This window comes from Anguilla anguilla, chromosome 1, assembly GCF_013347855.1.
Source record: "Anguilla anguilla isolate fAngAng1 chromosome 1, fAngAng1.pri, whole genome shotgun sequence".
Lineage (NCBI taxonomy): Eukaryota > Metazoa > Chordata > Actinopteri > Anguilliformes > Anguillidae > Anguilla > Anguilla anguilla.
In genome coordinates this window covers 59,060,577-59,070,927 of record NC_049201.1, presented here as the reverse complement: position 1 = coordinate 59,070,927, position 10,351 = coordinate 59,060,577, and the positions used below count along the sequence as shown (strand labels likewise).

General features: G+C 43.0%; 1 protein-coding gene across 1 annotated transcript in view; it reads left to right on the top strand.

Annotated features, from left to right (window-relative positions):
- Window positions 1–2,356: 2,356 nt before the first annotated feature.
- The window catches only part of ctnnb1 (catenin (cadherin-associated protein), beta 1), a 19,591-nt gene continuing 11,596 nt past the window's right edge, over window positions 2,357–10,351 (top strand). The window contains exon 1 of the mRNA XM_035413396.1: window positions 2,357–2,531. The gene's annotated coding sequence lies outside the window, so the exon portion shown is untranslated. The remainder of the gene's footprint in view (window positions 2,532–10,351) is intronic.

Here is a 10,351-nt window from a genome sequence, read left to right as displayed (position 1 = left end):
GACGGACATCAATGCGTCACTGAGAGAATACCTGCCCAAGGTCATGTTTGTGTGTATGGGGTACAGATGAAAAAATGCAGAGACCTTAGGGTTTATTGGCCATTAAATGTGTCTGGTACACAGTGAGGAAAACGACTGCTCAATAAGACACCATCTGGGATTTTGAGCTGTCAGTGTTTTTTTATTTTTATTTTTTACTATTAACACCAACAAGGGCCTGCCGTAGCTCACTGAATCTGGTTGCCTTTATGTGCAAAAGCAATGTTATTATAAGTCTATACTCAAAATACTGGAAATGTTTTTTAATGTGTCTGCCATGCCAATCATGTTTATTAGACAGGGATATTTACATTTCATTTAACTGTTTATTGGGATGAATGCCCAACATTCATTAATAAATTAATTTATTAGATTAGTATATAATTCATAACAGTGGTTCTGAGCAGTCTATTTCATGCAATATTAATGAACAGTATACTTGGATGTATCTGACATGGGATTTCAATTATTATTGTATTAAGACCAGTTATGAAAGTGAATATACTGAACATTACCTTAAGGTCTGTGAAGACCTGCCTGTATGGATAAATACATGTTATAAATAAAAGGATTTACAGTATATGACATGTACTATATACCTTGGTCAAAAAGCATTATATATAGGATGTTTCATATGTCCACCATTAAAATACTGCATTGCCTACACGTATCCACAAAAATAATACAGCCTGCTCTGTGCGAAAAAAGTTTGCCATGGGACATGAACTGAGTTGTGATATACTGAATATTCATACTATTCGTCGAATTTATATTTTTGGCTTATGCTTCAGAAATCTGTACATTTCTGCGTGGTGATAATATTTTACGTGTGGCCAGAATAATGTAAATTAATACGCCAAACCTCTTAAACCTCAAATCTTAAAATGTCACTCTTAAACGAAATATCAGTGACCTTCATGGAATGCATTACAGTGTTAGCAGTCAAGTCAAGCTTACAACAGGTAGCCTATAAAAGGGAAATGTAATATGAAAAGAAAAGAAACAATACAATTAGAAACAGAATAAAAACCTATAGGCGTCGTTTTAACCTAAGAAGAGGCTAGTTGAGCTGCGATTATCTGTTAGGAGAAAGAGGACATGACGTGACAAAATGTTAAAATGTGTTCTTGGAAGAAAATTCCATTAATTAACAACAAGGTTAATTGCTGGGGCCAAGGATTAGCTTCTTTAAAAAAAAAAAATTCGTTAAAGACAACTGACTGGCTTTTCACACTTTTGTTAGCATGGGCATGAATGAAACGAACTGTTCGCTGGGTCTGAGGAATGAACATCATATCGCGCCACATAGCCATCAGCATACCCATGTCTCATTCTGTTCTAAATATAGAGGACTCAAGTAGGCACTACAGAATGCCATGTTCCCCTTACATTTTCCACAGGCTATACATTTATATGCAAGGAATGTACATACAATTTCCACCTTCATATACATTTTTAGCAAATCAGAACAGAATTTCCGGTGATAGTAAGTGAGGAAGATAGTATTTGACACTGCGGCTAATCTTTTCAGGTGAAAAAACAAACAGTTGAATGAATAGCTCAGCCAAATATTCAACACATCAAGTCCAACAACAGATCTCCGTGTCACGAAGGGCTTGTTGCTTTCAGTAGCCTACAATTTCAACGAGGTATCCACAGTAGCCTAGGCTACTTCATTATCTGTTTTCATTCATAGTTGATTTGACAGCATAATCGAACTCAAGCCACAAGAATTATGTTATTCAATGAAAAAAAACATGTGACCGCCAATAAGTAAATAAAATGTGTTTCAGTAGTTTGTTGTTAATTGCTGTAGTAGTGTTTCAAAAATATATTTCCCATACCCATTACGCAATACAACAGAGATTTTTTGCAACTACATGTTGGTTGCGAAGCAGTATACGTGCAGCACATTTAAGTCACAGCACAAAGACACTGTCCAAACCTATACTCGGACCCACGCAGTTCACCAACACAACAAATCCCCGCACCTTTCCCCGGCCTCGCTCCGCTCCCCACATCCTTCTCAGAAAAACACTCACATTCCAACCTAATGAATAGCCTACATATCGTCGTCATCGGATCAAAGATATTCATACGCGCCACTCCAGATTCTAACAAACTTTTTATCAATGTTAGCGAACACTGGCCCAATTTATAATTATTGTTTTTATTATATATATTTGCATCAGAATAGATTCATTGGTAATTTTACTTTGGATCAATGTCTATCCAAATATATTGTATCTATTTTTCCTGACAGCGGAAGAATACACTGGCCACATAGTTGGTATAAGAACTCTCACTCGCGAGGACGCCATTTTGATTCTCCCCATTTCCTTTGGGCACGCTGTGTACGTATCTTGGTGGGGGAGTGTAGCTAGCTAGTTTTTGCTTTTCTAGAGGGTGGGTTACACGTTTCTGTCAAGCACTCTCCGCGCCATTGGTTAAACATCATTGACAAGGAAGACGGAGATATCGTTTGGTCTCAGGTATGTTGGGTCTTACATAGAAATTTAATCTCCGTAAATTTTTTCAACCGGTGCTGTTGGATATAAAACTGATATTCATTTTTATGTGAACTGAGGGGCAACGCTTCGTAAAGGTAGCTGGTATTTCTGCAGGTAAAGTTGCTCACCATATGTGACTCGTCTGTATCCAGTTGTGGGGTTTGCACTATAATTATAGCTAGTTAACAGTAACATTTTAAAACATAAACTTCGCTAGCTCGCTATCGCCTGCAGGACAGAGCTCGGGACCCTTACTACGTTAGCTAACTGTGTTAGCTATCTAACTGTGATCAGTCCGCTACGTTAGCAAGGCAACGTAGCTGCCTAGCTAGCATGCGATTGGTTTTGTAGGAATTGAGACCTTATGTTCGGTATCTTAATAGTTGGCATAATTAAGTAGCGATTGCTGACTTGCTATACTGTTCATATGGACTTGGTGTGTAGTTGCAAAATAAATAAGCGCTAACATATACTGGCGCTAATAGAAGGAAATCAAATGTATTATCGAGTTCAATACATTGCGTTTAGTGTCTGGTCAGAGTTTAGCTGTTATATGTTGCCCAGGCCCTGTCCACATTTAGTATTTGGCGAACTACTGCTAAGAATGTGTATCCGGCTAACTTGGCTATAGACAATCTATCTAATGCTAGCTGGCTGATATTTTATCTATGTTGGAGATCTGGCTACAAGCGGTTGCTAACATGTTATTAGTTTGTTAAAACGCTTAAGTTTAGTGGTTAAAACATCGATTGCTTGACTTAGTAACGTTATTCAGCACTTCCAATTGGGCAGGAATAAATCCCCTGTTTTTCTCCTTCCCACCCAAACAAAGGCCCAAGTCCCGACGAATTCCTCAACCGTTGTGATTCAAAGGAAGTTGAGGAGGAGTCGGGGTGAAACCCGAGTCATGTTTGCTATGCTAGATCGAGCCGTGGAAAGCCAAGCTGCGAAATCGCGACCTGCTTGTGGGGGCGGGGAGGTGGAGGAAGCTGACTTTGATTTTCTCTAAAGCTCGATACACTAAATAATATAGAGACTGCCCTGGAAATACCCGTGAACACTTTCCCCCTTCCTCCGAGTAGCCGGATACTTGTCGCATAGTGGTAAAGCTAATAACAGTATCAAGAAACTTCCTAAACCGTGGGCAAGTTGGAAAATGTGAATGGGTTAAATTTCCTGTAATTTATGACTTCATCGCATCGCGTGATTAAATGCCAATAAGTGCCTTGCCGTGTTACACTCAGTTTTTCCGTGAGGTGAAATTAGTTAAATATTATGGTGCCATGCTGTTATTGGAGGTGGAAGGTAAGCGTAGTCGTTGCATAGACGTGCGCATCTCTTGCAAGGAAATGTCACAGCACTGCGCGATCTTAAGTCATTTAGTAAATTCCATCAAGTAAAACTCATTGCGTCGTTCTGATGTTTTGTCATTGCACGGTCATTTCTTTTGTGGTGTGATTTATTCACGCGGTTCATTCATATTTATAAGCCACAGTCCTCCTGAGATGCTTTTTGTGTTTAGGAAGATGCTTTGCATTAGCTCGGCAGTGTTTTCCTCTACTGGTAATGCATGTGCACACTTCCGAACGCGTCTCTGGTCATTTTTCATGGTTGGGGGTGAATAAACAAACGCACACGTTGATTCACCTTGAAAACGTATTCTCCTGCATCCAAATAGGAGGCAGGATTTTGGGAAATTGACATGGTGTGGTGCTATATCCACCTCACTGGGAAGTTTGTCTATCATGTTTGTTCAGCCCCCAACACTTGGATATATGGCAGAGGATGCCTATCATTGAATTTTCCAGGGGTGCCTGTTGGTCTTAGAATTGGAATTCGGTCAGTGTACATGATCTTAAGTAGTTTCATATGATTGTGAACTTTCAGTGTCGTAACCTGGTTAGAATTCACTCCATGCGATCTGCCTTCTGAAGTGTCTGCCTCTGCAATGGGATGTTTCTGCTTGGTTTATAAATCCAGTTTTGATGTGCCTCAACATAGGCCAATGTCTTGCATAAAAGTAACGTGTATGGGTGGGACCTCTGGTGTGTCTATATGTTATGTATCATAGGTTTTCTGGTATTCATTTAAGAGATTTGTTAAACTTGGCTTTTGGTTTCTATGTAATCACATTTAGCATGTTAATTCAGGTGGGGGAGGTTGTGCAGAGATGGGTCTACAATGGGGCTGTAGGCTAGCTATACTATGTTTTTGATTACTCTTGTCCATTTTTTGTGTGGTCTGTGAAAACATTGTCATTTGAAACAACACTTAATAATGTAAAGACGTCGAAGGATCTCAGCATTACTGACAACCTTCCCAGTATTTCAGGTTGTTAGTTTGGCTTTAAGCAAGTATGTCCTGTTGGATGCCAACCCACCTGAAAAACATTCAAATAAATATGTTTGGACAAGGGCACCCATTTACCCACAGCAGCTGCACTCTTCCAGTCATTTCCCCTAAATCAGCAGTGCTCATTGATTGACGGACACTTTGGGGGAAACAGTTAGGCCCTTAAATAATTATAGGGATTCATAACTGAAATAATTTTTTGCAATATAACTTAATTGATTAGTTCAATTAACTGTTTCAGTCATTGCCTACAATTGTGCATCCCAAGGTTGTATTCAGACAGGCCAAAATTCAAACAGCTGTAATTGCAGTATTGAGCTCTTGGCTCAGTGCTTAGAGTCCTGAATGGGCAGGCCGGCTGCATCTGGCTGCTGTCCTCTCTGGATGTGTGAGCTCCCTTCACTCCCATCAGCCCAGATGGACTGGAGGAGGGCTGAGCCCCAGGAAGACGCTCCCTCAGTGCGACACGCTCTTGATATTTGCGGTCTATTCTGACTAATTTTTCGGGGCCGCCCGTGGAGCTTTTTGTGTGAGGATGCTCGTGTCAATCGGTTATAAATATGTGCTCTAATTTCATTTCGCTCATGAGTCGAACTGCCGAAGCGAAGTTTAATTTTGTTAGTTCGTAACACCTGTTCTGTAAAGTATGTAAAGACGTAAAAACAGTACGTCTGGTTTTCTCATCATTCATTTAAAAATGTAATCAGGAATTTGAATATTAAAATGTTGCACATTTGGCTTTAGTCCAGATGATACGGGTTGTTTTTCAGCACTGGCGAAAGCTACAGCTTTTCAACAGTGCATTGGAGAAGGCTGCTGAATCTATAAAGCATTATTTTCTTGTGTATATAGTTTAATAGTAATCGGACTGTTTTTCGTTCCCTAAAATCATTTTTATTTTGTACTGCAACGGAAGGGCCAGGCACTTAAACAAATAATAATTAAAAATAAAAAAAATCCTACCCACACTTAATCTTAAATGACTGTTAATAAAGGCACTCTGGAAATCAGAGTTTATTTTTGTTTAAAGAAGTTACCCTTGTTTTCAGGTGGTGGATACATGGGGTAAGAATTAACATGTAATGTACTATTTGAATATCAATGTATAATCACTTAAGTAATGATGTAGCTCATTTGTTTATTGATCCATTTAACCCAATGATTGTTGGGATCCAAGTGAAAAATATGCTTTCTGACGTGGGTTTATATAGGCTAATACGTTGTGGTTTAGTTTAGCCTGGGCATTCTTAGGCTGCTGCTTCTGGTTTAGTGTCTGAACAAGGGGCTTCAAGAATACTCAGTAAAAAATGTAATCTGATTGTAAGCCTTTTTAATTGGTTTGCCTTTTAATTCGCACACTCTGCTTTAGAGCACAAGTGGTGGCGTGCAGTCATGCAGTGTCTTGCCGCCAGGTTTTTGGGCTTCTGCTCCTCGGTTGACTTCTCAATTTAATTTGGTTTTGAATGCTAAAGTCACAGTTGGCTGCCCTGATTTAGCGAAAACGTCGCTAACAATAAGCTGTGGGCAGATGTGCCTTAACATAATGAAATGGGTTGACTGAATGACATCAAATTGTTATTGAAATCCCCACCATGGTGGGCTTGGAATTTGAGCCGGACTGTGGTTTCTCTGGACCAGTGGCTGGAACAGACAGCATGCTGATGAAAAGTCTTTATTCCTGTCGTGCATTTTTCGTTATGACAGACTGCTATAATTTTCAAACTAGCCAATTTGCTAAATGTAAAAAGTTGCTGTGAACATTCATCCATTGTGATTCCAGTGTCTATACAAATCAGCTGATGAATGCTGGGAGAAGGTATTTTCCTCAGTGGAACCTGCATCTGGTCTGGTGTCTGCTTGGTTAGACTCAGTTTGTTCGTTTTTTCTTTGACTGAGGGAGGCCCTTGTCCAAGACGACTTGCGCATGGTATGTTTTATGCATTAGCCTGTCCATTTATGCAGTTATTCATACTGAAGCAGGTGAGGTACCTTGCTCAAGGGTAAGTCAGGGGTGCTTTGCTGGGACTTAAACTTGAAACCTTTAGGTTACAAGTGTTTAACCATGACAGCTGCCATTGGTGGGATTAATTCATGTTTAGAGCAGAGGAACTGAACAGGAGTACATTCTGTCTAGGCTGGCCAGTAGAGTGGGTGGATCTCACTCTGTGAGGGGTGTGTGTGTGTGTGTGTGTGAAGGAGCTCACGTGGTATGTTTATGCTGTGGCCTGTGGAGTAAGATCCTGGCAGTTCGCTGTTGGGGCCCTTTATGCTGACAAGGCACATTCTGCTGTTGCCATGGTCACGGGGCGCTGTCTGAATGACCTCACTGAGTTCAGTGTCTGGGTAGCCTAGCTGCTTGGGATACTGAATGGTTGTCACGATACCCACAGAATGGGCAGCTGTTATAATGCATCCCATTTGTCAAGTAAGGGCCTTGCACGTGGGTCAGGTTTAAGCAAGCTCCATCTCATGTTGACAACATTATTAGTCTTCATATTTAATTGCCTTGATTTTCGTTGCCTTCTGTTTATTGGGTACTTGAGGCATCTGGGACTGTATTGTAGATAGTTATTTTTGAAGCGTAATTTTGTCGTGTACGTGCGTATTCAGTTGATCGCTGAATTAGGACTGGGACAAACGTGGCTGTGAACGCTGCTTACCCGTCTGTGCCCAGGAGAGCGGTGAGAGACGTCTTCGCCTGCTCCTCTCTGTGTTTGGGTGGGGCCCCTGCAAGGCCCTTAAACTGGCGTCCTGTCTGCGGCACACCCAGATGCATTTTGTCCGGTTAATTGGTGCGTGGTTTAACGCAGTAAACGAACCCGTAGTTTCGCCTGGTTTCGTCTCAGGGTTGCCCAGACGGCTGACCTGCGGAGGGGCGCCGCCGGCTGATGTACGCTGGAAGCAACAGGCTAGTAAATGGTCAGTGTGCTGCAGCAGCGGAGCGGCGGTGTGGAAAGCGCTGTTGAGGAACGCGTTCAGTCCGAGGCCCGTTCTCCCAGAGTCCCCAGCGGCGCTCCTCTCCCGGGGCCCCGGCTGTCCCTGCGGCCTAATAAAACAGCAGCGCTGGCCGAAGCGGGGCCCACACCTTCCTGGAGTTAGCGCTTCAGCAGCCGCTCGCTGCAGCGCGCGCGACTGACGCATGCAGACGGGCCGCCGGGTGTTTCCGCTGCTCTAATTGGCTGAGAGATGAATGAATAGTAACGTCCCAAACACAGACAGTGGGGTTAGGACGGGCTTGCAGCTGTCAGCTGCTGTAGCAGAGCTGCAGGGATGCAGAGGAGTGGAGCTGAGTGGAGTGTGAATGGAAGTGGAGCTCTTTTACATGGCTGTCATGGGCAAAGTGGGAAAACACTTATTTGTAAATAGTGAATTTATGAGTTCATTTGCAAGATGTCCAAGTCTGTGCTCACAATAAGGCAGTTTTTTTTAGTTGATCACTGTTGAAGATCGAGTGACATAAACTTGGGAATCTATATCCAAATATGAGGAATGTGTGGATGTTTTATGTAATAACCTATTCTGGTGTGGTTGAATTTTTTTCCCTCCAGAAATGGAGCATAACCTTGAGAAAATAGTAGGGCCATGTGCTTCAGTGATCACTGTTTTATAAGCATCGTTGTAGAAGCCTTCATTTATCCCTAAAAAGCGCCCCTGGCTGTGTGTAGATGCAATTGTGTCGTTACGTAAGCTGATTCATTCCACAGCCATCGATTTGCTAAGTTCGTGAAGTTGTTGCTGTGTGGGCAACAGCACCAATACAAAAGCGTTTGTAATTACAGGGAAGTTTATGAATTACAAGGAACTGGGTCATTCTTAATAAATAATTAGGCTACATCAGCTCGTCATCAAATGGCCAGTAGTCCTGGGCAGAGAGCTGAGGATATGTACATGGTGCAGGAGCAGAGTGAGCTGTGATTTGTGGGCCTTGCTAATGTCCTGCACTACCTTGCATGCGATTTGCTGCAGTGTGGCTGTATAATCCGACACGCTTGCTGTTGGGCGCTTTGCTTTTAAATGGGTGTGCATTGAAACACTGTACAGCCTTCAAGATTCAAACCTCAGAGCACTGACCTAAATATCTGGGCCCAGCCTGCCAGTCTGGGGTTGAAGGACCCATGTCTACTGCCCCTAGTGGCTGGTAGTGGTAAGATTCTATAATTTAGCAAACTTTAAAAGACAACTTTCGAGTCATGTTTTGCACAATTTAACTAGGCTAACATAGGAAGGAGAACTGGAGCTTTCCCCCAATTTTGAAGTGCTGAAATGTAGGCTATAGCCAATTCTGTAGTCACTGTACAAGACTGCTCTGCCTATGATTTGTGCTTAATGCTGGTTGGAGGTGGAATCACACATGTGAGTTGAACTTGAATTGTAGCTGTCGTGTAACTGCACAAACTGCAAACTTTTTTGCAGTTTGTGTGGCCATATTCAGCATCATTTGGCCAGTATATTTTTGAGTTTTTGAGAGGAATATGTGGAAAAAGGAGAGCATATGCAGTGTGCTTGAGAGGGAAACACATTACATTCCAGCATGTGTTCAGTTTTTGCGTTTTTAAGGTGTGATAAAGGTGCGTTGTGAATAACATACCGATGTGCTTTGAGTTCATTGCATTTAATTTTGGCACAGTTAATCGCAGAACAGGTGGCCTTTTTTCCCCCTTTTTATTTCAACAATGAGAAGGTAACCTTAAGCAATGAAGCTGATCAGTAAAACTTTTGTATTCTTTGGTGTATTTTGAAGTCTCTTTCAAAGCTGGGATCGTTTCAGAGTTCTGAGAGGTTTAGGCTCTATTTTAGTTTAGCGCTAGGAGGTGCTCATAGTGCTCACAGTCAGCTAGCTGTGTCGTCAGCCCCCCACAAACCCAGTGGTAAACACACGGAGGATAATTAATGCGGCCCGAGCTGCTTTCACGCCGTTCCTGACGCATCTGCGATATTTCCGCTCGCGGCTTTCTTCAGCCGCGTTCCCGCCGCTGCGAATCGATATTAAACACGGCCGATGCGCTGGTGGCCCGAAACGGAGCGGCAGATGTTCTCGGACGCGTCGGGTGCGGAGCAGCCCCGGCGCGTGGGATTGGCTGAGCGGCGCGAGGCTCGCCTCCTCGGGTGTCTGCTCCGGCTACGCGCCCGTCTGTTAGCAGCGGCGCTCTCCGCCGCTCGCGTATTTAAAGAGCGCTTCGCAGGCCAGATGGGAACGGGAGAGTTGGAGGAGCAGCGCACTTTGTCAGGCCTGCGTCCGGGTTTTCTGCTGTGGGCTCGGGACTGTACTCTGCAGCGGCAGACTGCAAACGAAAGGCTAAATGTGGGAGGCGCAGAACTGCGCTTTTAAGGAGGTGGTTGTGCTTATTTCAGCTGGCATGCTTGCTAATCGTACAGAATAAATACGTTTCTGGCCTGCCAGCATTCACGCTCACACAGGGACAGTGGGCGTCAGGGTCTGGCAGAGACCT